Source organism: Papio anubis, chromosome 13 (genome assembly GCF_008728515.1).
Source record: "Papio anubis isolate 15944 chromosome 13, Panubis1.0, whole genome shotgun sequence".
Lineage (NCBI taxonomy): Eukaryota > Metazoa > Chordata > Mammalia > Primates > Cercopithecidae > Papio > Papio anubis.
In genome coordinates this window covers 40,383,117-40,406,127 of record NC_044988.1, presented here as the reverse complement: position 1 = coordinate 40,406,127, position 23,011 = coordinate 40,383,117, and the positions used below count along the sequence as shown (strand labels likewise).

The following is a 23,011-nucleotide window of genomic DNA, read 5'->3' as shown; positions in this document are numbered from 1 at the left end:
GCTTGAACCCGGGAGGCGGAGCTTGCAGTGAGCCGAGATCACGCCACTGCACTTCAGCCTGGGCGACAGAGCGAGACTCCGTCTCAAAAACAAAAAACAAACAAACAAACAAACAAAAAAAAACAAAGAAAAGAACAAACGTATTAATTTTAAAATAAATTTCTATCTTTTTTCCAAAAGGATAGTTTTATTAATGGCTTAATATATGTAAAGTGCTTTCCATACAAAAGGCAGTAAGTTTCAAAATGTCATTGTTGAGAAAGAAGCGAATTGCTAAGTTTCTAAAGATATATTAATGATGGCAGACCATCAGGGTCTCATTTACTTTGCTGAGAAAAGGTTAATTGGAGAAAGATACTCTACTGATCAAAACCAATAATGAATTTAACAATATGTGCACTGATATTCTTCTCAGTCATTGGGACACTCATTATATGGAACCCCAGTAGTTTCTCCGGTTACTTTACCTGACTGGATCTGGATTTCCAAGGCTTTCAGTCTGTTGAACTCACAACTTTATTGAACTTGTATTGCAGTCTTTAAAATTCTGTTAACAGTTTGCCATTTATTTTATCCAAATCAAGAATAGGACACGACTCATCCATCGTCAACTTTTATTTGAAACTCTCTTTTTAAAAAAATAAGACTTTGAATCTCGTGCTGTGTTTTACTGCTATAAGTGTAATGCTTGTAGAAAAAAGCTTCCTGTTTTAATGGCATGTTTGTTTAATTTTCCTTTCAGGAATTTATCTCAACAAGCACTTCGCTCAGGAATTTCTAAATTCCCTCCATTTGGCAGCACTTTTATTTTTCCTGAAGCAATGATGAATTATTGGTATTATCGATTGTAGTTTTAATATACATTTCTCTATCTTTAAGATCTCTCTTCTAAAATATCCAAGGCTTTTAAAAGTTCAATCACATTATTTTTCACCTCTGACTGCCGAGTTCATTTTTTTATTTAAGCATAAAATGTTTCATGTTCATTTTCTTATTTAAATCTATTTGCGTGTGTGTGTATATATTTGTATGTATACACATACAGACACACATATACATTATATACATAGACACACTAATGAAGAAATTATTTATATAGCTATAGAAGATCATAAGATTACTCTTTTTTTGAGAATAAGACTCAAAAAGATACTTTCTTGTTCATTTGTCTTATATACATTCTAGTATCCTGGTTGGAACACATTGACTAAGTATTATGTATTTATTTGCTTTTAGTAGAAGTTGTTTGTTTAAAAATAACCTGGGTACCACTTTGATTCTCATTTTAATTGTATTGTTCTTCAAGTCTCATCCAAATTCTGGATTAGGACAAACTATAATAATCTAAAATTAAGAGAGTACTTGGTAAGCAAAGTAAATAGGCCTGCAATCGCCTCATTTGGAGGAAAAAACTGTTTGTTGTTTTAGTTTTGTTAATAAATGATCAAAAGAGTACTTTCTGAAACTAATGCTGTGTATTTTATTCCCTTCATAATGGACTATGTGATTTAGTTGACATACAAAAAGTTAAACATACAATTTAGATTTTCTTACACCACAGTAAAAATCAGTCCTGCTGCTCTCTTATCCCTGCAGAGGCTACTATTCAATATAAATTTAACATGTTTTAAATTTCAATTTGAGTAGGATGTCAGTTAATTGCTATCTTATATGCCATAAAATGCACATTTAATTTACGTGTAGACAAAAATGTTGATATTTCTGAAACATGGTAAATATATGATGTCTTCGTGTGGACTTAAAGTATGAGAGGTGTTCCATTTATATATGATTTTTAATATCATTCATTTTCTTTTGACTGTGTATGCAGTCATAATCAGCATTTAAATTACTGTCCTGGTGATAACATCATGCAAGTCTGTTCATTTTATCTTGTAAACTACAAGTACAACCAATTCTGACATTTGGGTGAGCTTCACTGATTTTCACTTTGATCTTCTGTTTTCAGACGATGTGAAATATTAAGGAAAAGCACCAAGCACAGCGCTAAAATAATTTTGCTTAAAGATTTTGCCTCAGTCCAGTCAGAGTTCTAGAACAGTTCCACACAACCCTCTGTTTGAGGAAGAAAGAAGGAGAGAAAGAATATATGTCATTAGTTATTTGAAAAACATTGTCTTAAATAGATGGAGTATCAAACACATATTTTAAAAGGCCAGGAATGTATCATAACTAATAAAAACTCCATTTTCTTCTTATTTTATGTGTAGTTTGCATTCAAATATCAATGAAGCGTTCCTGAAAAATGTACAGGGCAATAACTTTTAGGCAATCATATCAGTGTGGCTTTTATAATGATGAGGAAATCAGAGTAATTCAATCAAAGCATCTTGTTATTTTTTCATGGCAATTAGAGATACATCATATAGTTTGAATTTCTCTGCCTAGCACAATACCTGGGAAATGGATGCATTCTACAAAGGTTAGTTTCAATGAGTCAATAAATTCTCTGCCATGGAAGAAGATATTAAAAGCAGATTTCTTTTAAATGCACTCTCATTGTGGAAGCGTTGGAGGCCTCTGAGCACAAATCTCCTCTTTAGAACACACACTGCTCCTTTACTATAAGTGGCTCTGCATTAATGACACACTTATTTTTCTTTTTGGTTAGGATACATAACCACGATTACTAATAAATCTTTCATTAGTTTACCTGCATTCCAGTTTTGGCATGTTTGCTGTTGCAGATCCCTGTAGTGACAGTAATAACTCTAATGGTAGTGAACAGTTCTGATATTTGTTTGTCAATTGTTTTGTCATTTGTTTTTCATATGTTTTGTTCACTTTTTACAAAGCACATTCATGTATAATTTTGAAAATCATTTTTAGGTATGCACAGCAAATGTTAACATTCACACTGTAAAGTAATTCAAACGACATTACAATTCCACTTGACTGCTTCAACAATTCAAGGTACTTCTAAAAGGATAATCCTTTTATCAATTTTTGAGTGAATATTTGTATGCATTTACATACATAATGAATATCTATAAAGATAGTTTTCATTATATATTGCTTATTTTTTTAAAGTCCTCTTATTGATTATCTAAGCAGTGTTAGCTTGTAGCTGTTTTTTGGATTGTTGGGTTAATGAATGCTCATATATATGTATGCATATATATGTGTATTTACTTATATATTTATAACAATTATTCTGCCTTGGTGATACTGAATTCACATTCTCTTAAACGGATGTATAATACTCTTTAGTACACAGTAACAGTTGTCCTTTTCAACCTCTCAATTGGATAATCTTACCCTTCTTTGGTAGCCATAGGAAGCAAGAGAGTGTCTTGGAGACAAGAAGATTCTGCCATGATCAACCACAACGATGCTAGGCTAATTTGAAAGCTGTGCTAGGGAGTGAATTTCCTGGTCTCCTAGACTAAATAAAATTCCTCACATCAGGAAATAGAATTGGTGAAAAAAAATACCAATTCTGCTGATACTTTCTTTCTTCTGATTGGCAAATAGATCAGTGGGAGAAACGACAGGACTCCCATGTTTTAATTTTTTGAAATATAGCCTTGGAATTATTTGTTTAAAAGAAACTTCAAATCCTTTATACTTAGATCCCTCCTTTTAACCTAAGATTTCAGTCAGAAAATACCTTGCAATGATTTGAAAAACCTTCAGTGTGACCTTAGAGTGTTACCTGATTCAAGCACCAATTAGTTTTATAAATTTGTTATTTTGTATTACATAATATGGAAAGCAGTTGTTTCCTGAGCTATGTGTTTGATAGCTGCATACCCTGTCATTGGTGATAAAAATACTACTAATTATTTGCCTTCCATGGGTATAAAAACAATATTCTTCTTCTATCCAAATTACATATAGAGCTGCGTGTTTACATACAAATATATCAGTTGGTAATAAACTGACCCATTTTTTCATTTCTCTTAGATTTTCTGCCACAGTTTTGTTGAGGCATACCTGACATACAATAAACCGTACATATGTAAAGAGTTATAATTTGGTAAGTTTTGATGAAAGAATATACCTGTGAAAACCTTGCCACAATCAAGATAGTGAACATATGAAAAGGGAGCACAAATTCCCGGGGCAAGATATACAATTTGCAGTAACCAGTGCATAGCAAAAATGTGGGATCCCTGTGGGGTGCAGGGAAGTCAATCTCCTCTTCCTACGAGTTCATAGTCCGGAAATCCCATCTTGGTGGTCCGGACACCTCCAAGGAATGCGACGTCTATCCTGCAGCATGCTCTATTCCTGGATCTAGATAGCTAAGAGATTCCATATGGTTCGCCTTTCAAATGTGCTGAGGTGCTGCCAACCAAAAGAGGGTGGTCTTCTCTTTACCCTTCCCTAAGACGCCTCTTGGCCACACCAGCCCTCCCTCTCCCCTCTCTGCCCATGCACGCAGGCTCCCACAGGAGCAGAGGGATGCAGCTGCACTGCATACAGCCTCCCTGCCCAAGCAACCTGGTTTCCACTCCTGACTAAAGGTGGCAGTGGTCCTGGGTAGGGTCCCAAGGTGCCAGAGTTCCGTGAGGGGGCAGCCAAGAACCAGTCCTGGTCGCAGTAGACGGTGGTATCAGGGTCTCCCTGTGAGCCAAGGCTCCAAACTCCTACCACATGTTCCGTTGTCACACATGTTCCGTTTTATGATTCCATTTATAAAACAAAAACTCAAAGATAAAATAAGAATTTCAAGAGAGTTACAGCATCGCATTAAACTCCAAGCACAGGGCAGATCTGAACATGGGCTCTGTGCATCCATAATGGTTGTAGTTCCATGAAGCCACCTCTGCATTTTCCTTTGGAATCCCTTCTTGTAGCTTGTCGGCCTTTTGGCTAAGATGAAGTGTAATCCCTTCTTTCTCCCTCTTCCCAGCAATTGTCTGTTTCTCTATTGACAGTGAATTGCATTTTCTAGAATTTCATAGGCATTGATTTTATAGGACATATTCTTTTAGGTTTGATTTCTTCCACACAGCATAATTATTTTGAGTTTCATCCATGATGTTGTACTTATCAATAGTTTATTCTTTATTACTGCTGAGCAATGTTCTATTGGATTTATATACCTGACCTGTTGATGAGCATTCATTGTTTGTTTTCCAAGTTATTAGCTATTACTAGAAAAGCTGCAATGACTATGGGTATAGTCTTTTTACCAACAGATATATATATATATATATATTTTTTTTTTTTTGAGGATACCTAGAAGAATGATTGGATCATATGTGATAAATTTGCCAAAATTTTTAAAAAATTACCAAACTGATTTTCAATGTGATTGTATCATTTTATATTCCTACCAGGAGTGTATAAGAATTCCAGTTCCTACATTTCCTTCATGGTGATTTAATATGGCCAAACTTTTAAATCTTAGCCGTTGTAATAAATAGGTTAGCATATATTATTTTATAAATTTGCATTTCCCTAAACACTAATGATGTTCAGCTTATTTACAAATCTGTGCTCTATTTTTGATATATTCATCTTGTGTCTGTTTTATTTTCTCATCCTCATATTTATTAGATAGCTTGTTTAATTATTGCATTTTAAGAATTCATTATGTATTATGGATATAATTCCATTTTCTCCACTCTGTGGTTTGTGTTTTCCTTCTTTGAAGAGTGTATTATGGAGAGCAGACATTTTAAATTTTGCTGAAATTTAATCTTTTTTTCTTCTTTTATGAATTGTGTTTTTGATGTTCAAACTAAGCTACTTTTTTTTAACCAATAGCTGTAAATATTTTCTTTTAGCATTTTTACAGGTTTAGGCTTTACATTTAAGTAAATAACTGATTCATTTTTAGTTAATTATTATATAATATTTGAGATAGGAATCAAAAGTGCATTGTTTATACATATCTCCAACTTTCCTAGTACCATTTATTAAAAATATCTTTTCTCCTCTGAATTTTCCTTGCATTTTGATGTAAAATCAGTTTACAAATACATGATTTGGTCTATTTCTGGCCTATTAGGTTCTATTGATTTACTAGTGCATATTTATGACACTACCACACTATCTTGATTGTTGTAGTCTTGTAACACACAGTGTTACTCTTCCAATGTTGTTCTTCTTTTTCAATGTTTTAACCATTGTATGTCTTGCATTTCCAAATGAATTTTAGAATCAGCTAGCTAATTATATTAGAAAAGCCTGGTAAAAATTATATTAGATTTTGTTGAAGCTATATATCAATTTGAGATATATATCAGTATATCAGTGTATCAATTCTACATCTTAACAATATGAAGACTTTAAACACATGAACAAGGTATACATATTTTTTAAATGTTTCATTTCTGTCAGCGCCCTTCCTGGTTTTCAGTGTGTATCTTTGGTTGTATTGGATTCATGGATCTTTTGTTGGACCGATCCCTTTGAAGGTGTGTTTTATACTATTTTAAATTGGTTAGGTGTTTTTGTTTGGATTTCTGATTGTTTGTTAGTATACAGAATTTCAATAGATTGTACTGTACTTATTTTAGAACCTGCAATATCTAAACTTATTTATTTTAGAAGCTGCTTTTGTTTATTTGCTTTCATTTGTTTTTTGTAAACTCCATAGAATGTTTTTGAAAAAAGAATAAAGTCATATGAGAATTAAATTCTAATTTTTCCTCTCTAACCTGGATGCCTCTTATATTATTATTGACTAATTGCATGACTAGAACTTCCAGTTCAATACTGACTAGACGTGGTGAGACCTCACATCTCCACTGTTGTCCTGATATGTGGAAGAAAGTATTCAGTGTTTCACTATTAAATATAATGTTTTTTGTCAGGGTTTCATAGATGCCCTTGATCAGTTTGAGATATTTTCTATTTCTACTTTGCTTAAAGTTTCTATCAGAAATGAAATTTGTATTTTTCCAAATGCTTTCTATGTGTCTATAAGAAATGATCAGTTGTTGTTTCTTCCTTAATCTGTTAATGGAGTGAATTACATTGATTGATGCTTATATATTAAAACAGTCTTAAATTGCTGACATAACTGTTCATGGTCATTCTTCATTATCCTTTTAACATATTATTGGATATGATTTGCTAATATTTTGTTTAGAATTCTTATATCTGTACTCACAAAGAACATGTATCTGTACTTTTCTTTTTATGTTTTTGCTTTATTTTGCTATCTATTTTCTAGCCTCAAAGAATAAGCTGAAAATTAATTCCTCCTCTTCATTTTTGGGAAAAGTTAATGAATAATTAATGTTTTTAACATATTATAAAATTCCCTGTGACTGTATCTAAGTTTAGAGGTTATTTTGTTCGAAAATTTTATATCATCAATTCAGTGTTTTTAATTGTAAGTAGCTATTTAGGTTATCTACTACTTCTTGAATGAGCTTTGGTAGTATGTGTCTTTCAGGATATTTATCCACTTCTCATAAGTTGCTGAGATTATTGACATGGAGTTGTTCATAATGTTACCTTGTCTGTCTTTAAATATATATACAGAATCTGTGGTGATGTCACCTCTCTTGTTCCTGCTGTTAGTAAGGTGTGATTTTCTCTCTTTTTTTCTTAATCTGTTAGATTAGAAATGTGTCATTTTTATTGATCTTTTCAAAGGGATGCCTTTTGTTTCATTGATTTGCTCTACTGTGTTATGCATTCTAATCATTGATTTGTACCCGCATTATTATTATTTATTTTATTTATTTTGAACTTTATTTTCTCTTATTTTTCTAATTTTATTAGGGAATTTGCTGATGTTATTAAATTGAGATCTTTCCTTTTCTAATATAGGTGCTTCATACTTTACATTTCTGTCAATGTTCCTTTTTTAATTTTTGTACTTTTTGTAGAGACAGGATTTCACCATGTTGCCCAGGCTGGTCGCCCAGGCTGGTCTCCAATTCCCGGGCTCAAGTAATCTGCATGCCTTGGCCTCCCAAAGGGCTGGGATGACAGGCATGAGCCACCTCCCTGACCTCAATACTTCTTGAATGGCTTTATGTAAATTTTGAAATGATGTGTCGTTGTTTGCAATCAGGGTAAAATACTCTCCAATTTGATTTTTTTTCCTCTATAGAATTTTTTAGAAGTATATTAGTTATGTTTCAAGCATTTGAACATTTTTTTCTGGTATTGATTACTACTTTAATTCCATACTGGTCTGAAAACATACTTTGTATGAGCTGAATTATTTTAAATGTATTTAGAGTTGTCTTGTGGTCCAGAGTAAGCAATCTTATTAAATATTTCATGTACACTTAAAAAGAATGTTTATTCTGCTGTTGTTGGATAGAGCGTTCTGTAAATGTCATCTCTGATTATAACTCTGAAATTTCTATTTTTCCTAACTTCTGTAAGTATTTTTTAGGTACTTTTAAATTTTGTTATAAGGTGTGTGAATGTTTATGATTGTTATGCTGTCTTGATAAGTAAACTCCTTTATCATTATAAAATGCCTTTCCTTATTCCTGGTAATATGCTTTACTCAGAAAACTACCTTATCTGATAGTAATAGACACACTCCAAGTTACCTTTTTTTTAGTGCTACTTGACATACCTTTCTGCATAATTTAATTTTGATATCTGTGAGTCTTTATGTTTGAAACATATTTAAGTAGCAGGTAGCTGGTTATTGTTTGTTATTTAATTGACAATCTCTGCTTTTTAATTGTATTATTTGTACCAGTTACATTTACTATGATTATCGATATGCTTAGAATTAATCTATAATCATGATATTTGTTTTCTATTTTTCTTTACTTCTTTCTCCTTTACCTTCTAATTTTGCATTCCTTTAGATTAATTGAGTAGTTATGATAGAACTTTATCTTCTTTATTGGCATATTAGTGATAACTATTTTTTGTTACAGTAGTGACTAGTCTAAAATTTATAACATTTACTTTGAAATTTTCCTAGTCCCCTCTTAGAAGTGATACCACTTCGTATATAGCACAATAACCATACAAGTATATACTTCCTTTTTCCCCTCTTGCCCTTTATATATAATTGGCATACATTTTATTTTTCATCTGTTATTTCATACGTCACATTACGTTTTTATCATTTTTGTTTACATAATTATCTTACAAAGAAAACCACTTTCCTGTATTTTGCTTTATAGACACTAATTTCAGCATTTTTTCATTCCTTCATGTTGATTCATATTTCTCTCTGCTATCATTTGCCTTTATGAAGGACTTCCTTAAACATTTCTTGGGTCTTCTGGAGATAAATTACTTTGAGTTTCTGAAACAGTTTAGTTTGTCTCCAATTTGGAAAGATATTTGCTTTGGGCATAAAATTTTGGGTTGATATTTATCTATTTATTTTAAATTTAGGATATATGTGCAGTTTTGCTATTTAAGTAAATTGTGTGTCATACGGGTTTTGTGTACAGATTATTTTGTCATGCAGGTAATAAGCATAGTACCTGATAGGTAGTTTTTCGATCTTCACTCTCCACTTTCGATCTTCACTCTTCACTTTCAAGGAGGCTCTGGTGTCTGTTGTTCCTTTCTTTGTGTTCATATGTACTCAGTGTTCAGTTCCCACTTACAAGTGAGAACATGCGGCATTTGGTTTGCTTTTCTTGTGTTTGTTTGCTTAGGATAATGGCCTCCAGCTCCAACCATGTTGCAGCAAAGGAGATAATATTTAGTTTTTAAAGATATTTTAGAAATCTTATTCCATTATCTTTTTGCTTGCATTCGTGCTTATAAGAGCAAGCAAACTAGTCCAAGTCTTAAAACTTCAAAAGTAAGGAAGCCAACAGTGTAGCATTCAGTCTGCACTGGTGTAATTGCAAGACTACTGGTGTAAGACCAAGAGTCAAAAAGCTGAAGAACTTGGAATCTGATATTTGAGGGCGGGAATTCCAGCACAAGAGAAAAATGAAGGCCAGAAGACTCAGCAAGTCTACTCTTTCCACCCTCTTCTGTCTTCTTTATTCTAGTCATGCTGGCAACTGATTAGATGGTGCCCACCCAGATTGAGGGTGGGTCTGCCTCTCCCAGTCCACTGACTCAGATATTAATCTCCTTCTGCAACACCCTCACAGACACACTCAGGGACAATAGTTTGCATCCTTCAATCCAATAAAATTGACAGTCAATATTAACAATCACAGCATAGTTGTAAAAATTTTTAACAAGATGCTAGCAAACCAAATTCAGCAGTGCATTAAGAGTCATTTACATGATTAAATGGGATTTATCACAGGAATGTAAGGATGCTTACACATACACAGGCCGGTAAACATGATGCACCCCATTTACAGAATGGAGGAACAAAAATCATGATCATCTCAATAAATACACACATCCACAAAGAATTTGATAAAATTCAACATTCTTTCATCATGAAAACTCTCAGCAAATTGCTTATAGAATAAACCTACCTCAACATAATAAAGGCCATATAGTACAAGCCTACAAGTAACATCATACTCAATGGTGAAAAAAGTTAAAAGCTTTTCCTCTAAGATCAGGAACAACACAAGGATTCCCACTTCTATTCAACATGGTAATAGAAGTACTTGTCAGAGCGATCAGGTTAAAAAAGAAATAAAGGGATTCAGGCCAGGCATGGTGGCTCACACCTGTAATCCCAGCACTTTGGGAGGCCAAGTCGGTGTATCACCTGAGGTCACAAGTTGGAGACTAGCCTAGCCAATATAGTGAAACCCTGTCTCTACTAAAAATACAGAAAATTAGCCAGGTGTGGTGATGTGCAATCCCATCTATGTGGGAGGGTGAGGCAGGAGAATCACTTGAACCCAGGAGGTGGAGGTTGCAGTGAGCTGAGATCACGCCTCTGCACTCCAACCTGGGTGACAGAGTGAGACTCCGTCTCAAAAACAAAAAAACAAAACAAAGCAAAAAACAAAACAAAACAAAAAGAGGGATTAAGGCATTCAAATCAGAAAGGAAGTAAAATGTGTGTGGGTAGGGGCAGGGATAGTGGTATATTTCTGACATTAAAAAAGAAGGAAGTCCATTTGCAACAACATGGATGAAACGGAGGACCTTTTACTAAGTGAAATAAGTCAGACAAAGAAAGAGAAATACTGTATGATCTCACTTATGTTGTATGTGAACTCTAAAAAGAAATTAAACTCATAGATACAGAAAGCAGAATGGTAGTTGCCAACAAATGTCTTTTCTCCATATATGTGTTAAACTCCAGCTTAACTTCAGGCTTGAGAGTCAACCATATTCTATGTAAAGTGATTGCAAATAAGAAAATACACTGAATTGTTAAAATGAACCTTCCCCAAATCCACTATTATAGAGTTATTTCAATTTTGTGCCTAACCTAAATGGGTTATTAAACAAATATTCATAAGTCAAAATGGGTGAATATTATCATTAGGAAAGATTCTGGCACCATAACATGTTCAGTATAAATAAGTGCAATGTTGAATCCACATATAACATAAGTGAGATCGTACAGCATTTCTTTTTCTTTGTCTGACTTATTTTACTTAGTAAAATGTCCTCAGTTTCATCCATGTTGTTGCAAATGGACTTCCTTCTTTTTTAATGGCAGAAATATACCACCATCCCTACCCCCACCCACACTCATTTTACTTCTTCCTTTCTGATTTGAATGCCTTTATTGCCTCTTTTTTTTGTTGTTTCTTTTGTTTTGTTTTGTGTTTGAGATGGAGTTTTAATTAAATGTTTTAATTATGATTAAAGAATATCTATAAATTTGAAATCAGAAATTGTCATGTACACAAAAGGATTTAAACATCATAAACATATTGTATCTAGAAATAATAAACGTTTGAAAGATATATTGCACAGCATCCTGACTTGTTAAATTATGATCCCACAGAACAGAACATGATGACCTCCACAGGACAACTGATGCAGTGATGTCTACTTAACATAAATATATTTATAAAGAGTAAATAATGTGATAACCAATAATACCATTTTATTAATTTGTTATTATATGGAGTAGAAATATTATACTGCTTTTTCTCAATTTTTTATCTACCTGTTAACATCTCTGATAATCAGATATGTCTGAAAATCAATGGCAGGTCATGAATTAATTGGTAGTATTTTCCTTAAAAATATAAAGAATAGAAGCATATCTTAAAATGATGAATTCTGTTACTTTAAAAAATATTTATTTGCAAAATTTATTGAGTTTCCAAAGAATTGTAAAATACACACACAAATTTTCGGAAAATGAAGTTTGTGAAATAGCCATATAGTGATTTGCATCCACTGTTGGAATACATGCTCAGACTCTGGTCTAATCCACCTAAATTTTTATTTGGAAACACACACATTTTATTCAGTAAAGAGTAATTACTTTATGGCAGGCACTCTCTAGTATGTCTGCTGCAGAATATGTATTTTATATTACATTTATACTCATGTAAATACAGTCTACCATAGATGATAAGATAAGCATATAATTCATTTTCTATATCAGGACTTTAAGAATAAAAATGTCTTTATAAACATTAAGGTGGCTTAATACATGTGATATGAACAAGCTATATCACAGGCAAACTAAGATGTATAGTCACTCTCTAGGGTTTTAATTTAGAAATAGAAAATTATTTATCCAGAGACATAGCATACATCCCCCAAATTAGGCAATGTCATCACTGTGTGAATATTATAGAGTGCTTAAACAAAGCCAGATAGAAAAGCCTACTATGCACCTAGGCTATATGGTATAACCTATTGCTCCTAAGCTGCAAACTTGTTTAGCATGTTACTAAACTGAATATTGTAGGCAATCATAACACTATGGTAAATGCTTGTACATCTAAACAAGTCTAAACATAAAAAGGTACACTAAAAATACGATGTACAAGATTAAAAATGCTACACTTCTGTAGAGTGCTTAACATGAATGAAGCTTATGGGACTAAAATTTGCTCTGAGTGAGTGGCGAGTGAATGTGAGGACCTAGGATATTACTGTACATTACTGTAGGCTTTACAAACACTGTAAGCTTAGACTTCACTAAAGTTATTTCATAATTTTCTTTCTTTAATAATAAATTAACCTTAGCTTACTGTAACTTTTTTAGTTTATAAATTTTAAAGTTGTAAAACTTTTGACTCTTTTACAATAACACCTTAAAAAGCAGACAATTCTATGGCTATAGAAAAATATTTTCTTTTTTGTATTCTTTTTCTATATACTTTTCATCAAGTCGTCATTAGGCAACAGATATTTTTCAGCTCCATTGTAATTTTGTGGAACCACCGTAGTATATGTGGTCCATCCTTGACCAAATTATGGTTGTATGTTACATGATTGTATCTGAAAAAGCAACAGACAAGTTATACAGACGTGGTATTTGTTAGATATTTTTCTTGCAAAAGAACAAAATTAGCCTACCACTTCAGTAAGTCAACTTGTAGCACTTATTTCTAAAGATTTCTAAATTTTTATATGCTTACGCTTTGTCATTCTCAGACCAAGTACATGTTTTCACACAGCCATCTTTCTTTTCCTGGAATCTTTCAGAATTACAGTTATGATGTCATTTTATATTCCCCAAGCTGATTTAATGTTGTGAAATATTGTCAGAAATAAATTATGCATGCTGGGAGGGAAAAGATTAACATAAAATGTGGCAAATATAGAAAATATAAACTAATATAAACACATATATTCATAACAGTATCAAATGAATCTTCATAATTAAGAAAAGTATAGACAGGTACAAAACATATGACTTAACTTGTTTCTCTACCAAGTACAATCTATATGTTTTTTTCTATGACCCAAGATACCAAATTTTTCATTTAAATTTCACATTTTAATTTACAACTTTTATTCTGGTTATCACAATGGAATACTGTTATTGTTGACATGAATGTTCTTTACAGTAAACTGTGAGCTTCTGTAGAGGAGCTATGTCTTATTCATGCCTAGCCAAGCAGAATGATAGACATTTTAGCCAAAAGAAGTCAATCAGATAAGTTCAGTGATTCAAACTTATATTGCAGGCACAGATGGAAGTGTCTATATTAATAGTAAATGAAGAAAAAATATTTTAAATGTTATCTTTAAAAATGTAAACCTTTATGAAAATTATTTTTGTGTGTTGAGAAAAATTCTGATTCAAAATTACATATATGATCTAAAATTTAGGACAAATTAAATATTAATAAATGATTATTAATCAAATTTTGTTTCTAAAAGTATTATGTGGTGGTGTGATATAGTATCTCTTGCTTCATCTTTGGCTTCCATAATGTGTTCTCAAAATTGGCATTTAGGAAAAATATTCAGGAGTGTTACCATTCTTCAATGATCCTAGGTCTTTTGATCTTCAAGACATCCTCTTTTGAAGTATTAAACATTGTTTGAAAACGAACTTGACTGTTATCCATTTTAATTATCAAAAAGTCTCCTTTGTCAAGTTATTGTAGATTATTTGAGCAGTTCTCCAACAATTTCATCAACTTCATAAAATCTTGCATCTTTTCAAGATCTGTAATTTTCATTGGCTCTTATTTTCTGTTATATTTGCACTATAATGTTAGATATTCTATATACCTGAGATTCAGTATAAGACTGACTTATTCATGTGCAATAAATTCTTTATCTTTCTTTTTTGGGGACAGGGGAGTAGCTAGGTCTATAGCCTGAACTAGGGATGTGTATCACCAACCCTGGACAATTTTTTTTTATTTTGTTTTGTTTTTGTTTTTGTTTTTTCAGCTTTTGTAGAGACTGGATCTTGCTGTGTTTCCCAAACTGTTCTTGATCTCCTGGCTTCAAGTGACCCTTCCGCCTCGCCCTCCCAAAGTGCTGGGATGATAGACATGAGTCACTGTGCCTGACCCAAGTGGAATAAACTCTAACATTAAGTGGTGAGTATTTAGTTGGTGGCTGATCTTAAGCAGTTAATTTACTAGTAAATATTTACCTAATAAAATAATTTATCTTCTTAAAATACCTTGCAGTTCTAGAAACTTGGTTAATGCATGGTTAGATAATGGGAATGACTGTATTTGGAAGTTCTTGCTTTTATTTAATAGCAGCAAAATTGATGTATTTTTGTGTATGGCTCAGAATATTTTCCTAAGCAATGTAGGACACTTTGGTGTTGTGTGTTTATGGATGCTTATATATTTAGTAATATCATGTGTATATACTTAGGTCCTGTCCAATTGCCAAAATCTGTTAAATAGCTAACCAGACTCTTAAATGTCACCTTTATAAAATGGTAATGTATATATCCTGTGAAATATGATCCTTAGGTAGAATTCTAGCTTTAATGAATTCCAACATTAATCCCATATGACTCATCTGTCAGGAAGTGTAAAAATCAAAACTGCTCCTTTTGTTGCCTTTCACTCACTGTGAAAACAGAGCAAAGAACAGTCCCTTTGGCACATTCATCAAAACTGTGATCAGGCTGATTAAAATGCAGATATACTGGAGCTTGTCTTTTATCTGTAGTCCAACAGTGATACCTGATTTATTTGAATCTCATTAACACTCTGTTTCCATGCCTTCTTTACTATTGTTTGCTGCTGTTACCAGCATCTAATTAAACAAGCACAACTGGGAATTTTGCACGCCCATTTACTCTATATGTTTCTCTGATATTATCTGAAACCTGTCTTCCTACCAGTAATGTACTCCTCAGGCGTGGGATGAGGGCAGAATGGTAATTTGGTGTTGTTCTGCACCATATTACATTTGTGTGAGGAATCATAGGATCTTATAAATTTTTAAATTGAAAAATACCCTCTATCTGGAATTTGCTTTCATTTCTTATAAAGAACTTGCCACTTGGTTTAAAGGCTTTTGATATCTTAATGGCAAAGCCTGCGTTTCACAGAATATTTATTTATTATTGGTCTGATTTCTATGGTGATAAAATGGTGTGTTTCATTTTTATTGCACACATTTTCACTATTCTGTTTTCTGTATAGTTTTTCCTATTCTAGTAGTTCAGACTCTGGGAAAATCCGGTTTTCTAGGTGTCATCTTTTAAAGCCCCATTCGCTTTACATTGCTTGAGGCTTCTCAATTACTCTACTACATCATGTTTTACAGACATTTCTCTTTTACTCTTTCTGAAAATAATCAATTAGTCCCTCACCCTTGCATACAAAAAGATGAAAAGTAGCAAAGAAAAATAGAAGTAAATCAAAGAATATGGTATTATTTTCAATCACAATCAACTTCATTCCATGTTAATTTTTATCCTAAAGAATTTCAAATGCAAATCTTTGAGAATTAACGTAATGTCCTCTGTATTAGCTTCATGCTGCATAGTAGTTGACACAGTGCCATGAACAGCAAGAAATATATTGTTTATTTTTGTGATTGTATCCCACTACCCATCTTAATAAAAATAATTAAATTCAAGCCTCATAATTGTGAAAGCAATTTGAATATATTCATATTTCAATTACTGTGATGGTGTAAATCCAAATTACACCATCTGATGCCTCTAGAGGGAACAATATGAACAAAAAGAGAACATTTACATTACATATATTTTGAAAGGTTAAAAAGGGGCAATGTAATTACTGTGTTTCCTAACTGAAAGTTAACTATATATAGCACACACCAACTGTTAGTAACTATTACCCTACTTTATGTTATCTGAGTGAACTTGCATATTTAAATAATTCTCCTCACACTTTTTACTTAGAGATGTCATGTGTATCTGTATCTGATATTGGCCACTTGCAAGAACTTTAATCATATTCTGAAGATGAAAACCTAGCATCTAGTGGTGAGAGTGTAGAGAATGGACATTCTAATATATTATTTGTGGGTCCAACATTTCGGGGGGGAAGATTTTAGTATAAATTATGCTTGCCGTATTCAGAATAACAATACTATGAATCTAGCTACAGAAATAGTTGCTTGAGCCGGGCGCGGTGGCTCAAGCCTGTAATCCCAGCACTTTGGGAGGCCGAGGCGGGTGGATCACGAGGTCAGGAGATCGAGACCATCCTGGCTAACATGGTGAAACCCCGCCTCTGGCTTCAAAAAATACAAAAAAAAAACTAGCCGGGCTGCGGTGGCGGCTTCTGTAGTCCCAGCTACTCGGAGGCTGGGAGGGGCAGGAGAAATTCCATGGAACCTGAGAGGCGGGAGCTTGCAGGCCGATCGCTGGCCACTGCACTCCAGCCTGGGTGATACAGCCGCCAGACCAAAAAAAAAAAAAAAAAAAAAAAGAAATAGTTGCTTGAGTACATAAATACGTATTAATCTATATACACACCTGTGTACAACTTATTAAAACATATATTGTAATAGAAAATACCAATAACAATCTAAATAACCATGATAAATGGCTATTCCACTATTTGTAGAGGAATAGAATAAAATACTAAGCAACATTTCCACAAAAAATAGAGGTAGAACTATATGTACTGAACATGGAATCTGTCCATAATATTTTTGTGAATAAAAAAAAGTTATTTAAATATTATGACTTACATGATTTTATTATGGAAAATTGCATGTGCAAGTATGTATATTTATAAAATAAAATGTACTTCTGTGAGCCGGGCAAGGCTACCTGTGGGATGAGTGTATAATGAGAATCTTGAGCAACAAGGATAGGAATTTTCTTTTCCAAATTTGTGTAAATTAGGAAAAATTGTATAATTAAGAAGAAAAATGGAAGATTTTAGATTATTTGCAGCCCTTTCCAAAAAGATTATTTTATTCTAACTTACAATTAATAATACTTTCCAATCAGGCTTTCTTGGGGACAGTTAATGGTGCAAAACTTTCAGCCTTGCATGTGAATGTCATTGTTATTGGTGATCATCGACAAGGCAAACACATCTCAGTCTCTTTCCTTGGAATTCTGATTCAACTAAGAATAAAGCTTGCTTCAATAAATATATTATTATTATTATTTCTTTAATACAATATATTATTATTATTATTATTTCTTTCCTTTCTATAACAGTCAGTAAAGTCTAGGCTACAAAGAAAACATTTTTTCCTGAGGACATTCAAGGAATATTTTTTCCATACTGTTGGGTTGCTCTTTCCAAGGTAATTGTGTCTTCTATATAGTCAGAACTGGGTGACTGCATATCCACATGAAGGAGAGAAAGCCCAAAGAGACATTTCCTATAGATAGAAGAGGCCCTTTAGTGAGTGCATATTTTATTTCTACTCTCATTTACTGAGTGATAACTTGGTCACATGGCCACACCGAGACAAAAGAAGTGTGTATGTGTGTGTGTGTCTGTATGTGTCTGTGTGTGTATGTTTGTATCCTGGCCCATACACTGCCTATAGACAATCATTTAATGTGTTTTGTGTGTATGCTTATATTTGAAGGTGTTAAAAAATGTGCATTATTTGTGTCAAAATGTCTATCAATGTGTTAGAGTGAAGGACAGTGTGTTTGAATTAAGTGCCAGCTGCCCCAACATGAAAAAGTACGTGTCTTCTGTCCCTTAGAAAAATAATATTATAAATATTAATAAATAATGAATTTTCTTCCACCTTTGTGGGCCATATCAATTGAAATTTTGCAAAATACACCAATGTTCTATCTCATACTCTAATATGTTTAGTTTCTTCAAAGTTGGGATAATGTTGTCAAATTAATTAGAACTTTCAATCAAAATATCAGTTTTACAAATCTACTCACAAGTGACCTAATAGTGGCTCTCAGCCAGACACACTTTGAATGATGTTACTATGATATATCACACTATTATAAAATTACTCATATATTGGAAGAAAAAAAATATAATTAAGGCTCTGGTCATTTTCTTTTAATTTTGAAAGGCACCATCCCAGGCTTCTTTATATGAATATGTATATATTTTCAGATTTTTATAACTTATATATCTGTGCCAGGAAGTGAAAGAGTCTAAAGTTTATGGATACTAATATTTCTTAAACACAACAAGCAGTATTTTCTCTAAGATTAATGTAATTCATTTTTATTTCTGCCTAGTATTTTAGCATTTCACTTTCTTTAATGTCATGTATGTAATTACTTTTAACAAGGGCTATCTAATTTAGGTCATTTCCCAGTGATGCATCAGTGAGCATAAATTGCTATTCAATTGTGTCAGCTTTCATCTCTGAGTCGATGACCCACAGAACTACCATATTACAAATGTAAAACGATTCTATTAACACACAGTGATTTTCTAGTTTCCTTAATCATTAAAAAGAGAGAGAAAGAGCATTTAATATATTTCCTTCGTTCTACTCGGCTAACCCATCAAACTGTCTATTTCAGGGCCAAATTTCTTGTCACTCTCTACAATGTCTACTGTGCATTCACATCTGATTTATTTGTCACTAAGCTTCTATCCTGATAGATATCCCCAAACTACTCTTTCAAAGATCACTGTTTAGTTAACACACACTTTGACCCTTTTTCATTCTCAATCTTAGCATAAAGTCAATTTTTGAGATAATGTAGATAAGTGGTTACATCACATTCATACAGCCTAAGATTCAAACTCCAACTTTGTTAATTTCTGAATAGTTGCCCTTGGGAAACTCTGAGACTTACTACTTTGTGCAACTAATGCTTCTATTTTAAAGAGATGTTCTGAACTTTAAATGAGATAAGGTACTTACTTAGTAAAGGGTCTAGTGCATATTAATGACAGCTGTTAATACTAGACATGACATCTCTTTTTAATATTTCTGAACTCTCATTTTCTGTGAAATATGTGACACTAGTTCTCACTCCACCTCCCAGATTACTCCTTTTTAATCTCTTTGGTCATCATTCCTTTCTCCCATTTCTTATGTTTGCATATTTCTCTTTTTTTTTTTTTTTGTTCACTGGCACTCCTGGTTCATCTTATCCTCTTTTTGGGAACAAAAACTTACTTCTCAATTCTACTAATTTAAATTCTGAAATATAATTCTCTAGACATATGTATTCTCTTAATGTCACCTCTAAAATGTCACATTATCTTCAAGATATTTCTAAATATATTTCTGATAACTCAACCTCAGTATATTCCATTTGAATTCATTCTGTTTTCTAAACCTCTTCTAACTATCCTTAGATTTCAGTGTTTCTTTTATACTCACAGTCATTCAAACTTTTGGATCTGTTACACAGTTCTTCCACAGGTAATCATATGCCTAACGGCATGAATATCGCATTTAGTCCAACCCCATGTACATCCTTCTGTTTCCACTCTGCCTTGCTAACACTGAGGCCCTTAATAACTTTCAGCCTCTTATACATCTTTTTGCATCGATGCCAGATGAAACCTCTCAACTCGAAGCACAAAGATTCAGGGGTTTCCCACTCATTAATTAATGTATAAGTTCAGCCATAGTTCAGTCTTACCTATGTTATCATCAGTAACTGGCTTTCAATATTGATAATTCTGGGAGGCTGAGGCAGGAGGATTGTTTGAGCCCAGAAGTTCAAAGTCAGCTGGGGCACCATGGCAAGACTCCATTCCTACAAAAGACATAAATAAATAAACAAATAAAATTAGCTGGGCCTCATGAAATGCACCCATAGTGCCAGCTACTCAGGAGGCTGAGGTGGGAGGATTGCTTGAGCCCAGGAGTTTGAAACTGCAGTAAGCTATGGTTGTGCCACTGCACTCTAGCTTATGCAATAAAGCTAAACCTCATCTCAAAAAACGTGTGTATTGATAACTGGAAATAGGTTAAATGAAAAAACATAAAATCATTTCAGATGAAAAGGAGAAGGATGACTTGATTAGAAATTATCTTATATGAAGATCTTGGCAATGCTTTACCTAGATAGGAAAGGTCATAAGTAGTATACCAACAACTGTATAAAATACAGAATATAAGAAAGCATACAGTTAGTGAAAGTGTACTATCCAGATGTAACACTGAGAAAACCATAAAAATTACAGAAGAATAGTTTGTGAAATGAAGTAAAACTTTTAAAATGATCAAAGATATTGTCACCCTCCAAAGTTATGATATTTTCTTCCCTGAAAGTAATCAATTAGAATAAATATGAACAAGGTCAGTAAAATACTTGTCTGGCAAGTTTGTGCCATTTTTCTTTGGTTAAGAAATCACACCAATTTTATTCATATTAGTAGGAGCTAAGAATCCTATGCTAGCCATGCTTCAATTTTAAATATCAATTAAGGTTACTGATAGTCATTTTGACTTTTGAAAGAATTGACTGAAGGAAATAAAGGCAATTATAAGTAGCTCTGCATGATGTGGTCCATATATCTATTTTTTGGCCACTGTTTTGTTTTGAATGTTGTTCATAAATAGTGCAGGTGGAAAGAGGCTCAGATTATGGGAACTGATAGATCTAGTTATAAATATGTTTATTTCACCCTAATTACATGAGTTGAATATTCTTCATGAATATTCATAATAAATAATATTAAAGATGGAGCATTGAAAATGGAAAGAACAAAATTAGTATTTCACCTTTCAAAGTCCCTGATTAAAGTGTAAATTCACCAGGAGGCTTATATCTTAGACTGTGTCAGCTAACACCTTAGGCTTCAGCTATCATCTTAATTATCAGCTAACACTTTCACAGGGACTGGTAGACATGTGCAGCCTGCCCTTGGGAGCCCAGGAAAGAAAAGGTGAGATGTTAGGAGAGACAAACAAGGCTGAGTCTGGAGACATGCCAAAGACTGAGAAACCTACTGCACCATTTTCTCGGAGCCAGCTTGAGATCTGTAATACATTGCTCTCTTAAGAATTATTCCTCAGATATCAGAAGTAAGTACAGCAGGAAAGCATTTTGTTTTGTCACCCCAACCTACTTTTGTCACTTTCTTTACTTCTGTTCACCTGTAGAGGGAAGTGGTCTTTGGTAAGACGGTGACAGATAATTATTCATAGTTTGCTGTGAGGGAAGGACCCTATTAGGAGAAAAGCCTGGTTGATGCTCCATTGTAAAGAATTCTAAATACTTTGCAATGGTGTTTATGATAGTGGCAGGACATAGACAAATCCTAGGCAGACAGGGGTGAGTGACCATTGAAACAACACTTTCAAGCCAAAGAGAGTTTAAAGCCTAGCTGCAAGTCCCAGGTAAATCCAAGGACTGGATTGAGAACCTCTCTTCCCATTTGGTGCACTTTCCTCTGATTGATTCCCATCCTTCACCTGTTTTATATATACCTACCCTTCTCTAATTGATTTTTTACACTGTTGTGCCCACTTTTGAGTGGTGCCTTTGTTTTAACTATTTTTTGCATAGTCACAAGCCAATCATCATGCACTCCCCTATTCCGAGCCCATAAAAGCCCCAGACCCAGCCACACTGGAAGAGAAACCACCTGACTTTGGATCCCTTCTCCACGAAGAGCTGTTCCATTACTCAGTAAAATTCTTCTCCACCTCCCTCACTCTTTGCTTGTCAGCGTATCCTCATTCTTCTTGGACGGGGGAAAAGAATTCAGGACCCAACAAATGTGGGTACTCAGACAGCTATAACATTGTGGTCATCTGTTCTCCTCCATAGGAGGGCAGCCACTCTACACCATGGGAAGCAATGGCAGGGCTGAGCCAGCCTTGGAGCTGTGGGCCAGAGCAGGGCAAGAGGCTGACTGTGCTAACATGCCACTGTCTATCAGGCTGTGGATGGTAGAACTAAAAGGGTTAATTAGCATGTTGTAACACCCCTCCAGTCTCTTTGGGGTCATGTGCACCCCTGCCTGGGTGCCATCACATTCCTTTTGGGGAAACATGCCTGGTCCAGCAGCAAGTCCTGCATGAAGTTCATCACTGTGCTGGCATTTCAAACAGCTGACTGGACCCTACACTTGCTCTTTCACACACCACCACCTGCCAGGGGCTGAGCACATAGTTGCAGTAGCTGTAAGAGCCATGGGCTGGAGCACAAGCTGGACACGGCCCGGTGGGTGGGGTAGACAGGGCACCTCCTGCTGTGAGCTTGGCAAAGGGGATGAGAAAAATCCTGCATCATTTGTTTTACCATAAAGAAATCTCTGAATACTCTTCAGGCTCAAAAAACACCACCATGAATGTAAAAACATTATAGCCAACTACCAGAATACAGTAAGAACTGGTAGGAGAGGAAGTCAGAACACAGGAC

At 33.9% G+C, this 23,011-nt stretch overlaps 1 long non-coding RNA gene across 2 annotated transcripts in view; it reads right to left on the bottom strand.

Annotated features, from left to right (window-relative positions):
- Positions 1-600: 600 nt before the first annotated feature.
- Positions 601-23,011, bottom strand: part of LOC103878335 — a 63,428-nt gene continuing 41,017 nt past the window's right edge. The window contains exons 3-4 of one of the 2 annotated variants that reach the window (XR_638496.4): positions 20,279-20,395; positions 601-2,076 (exon numbers count right to left, since the gene is read on the bottom strand). This is a non-coding gene — a long non-coding RNA (uncharacterized LOC103878335). Of the gene's footprint in view, positions 2,077-10,804; positions 13,264-20,278; positions 20,396-23,011 lie in introns of those variants that run through there. The other variant, XR_001895876.3, reaches the window with a different exon arrangement.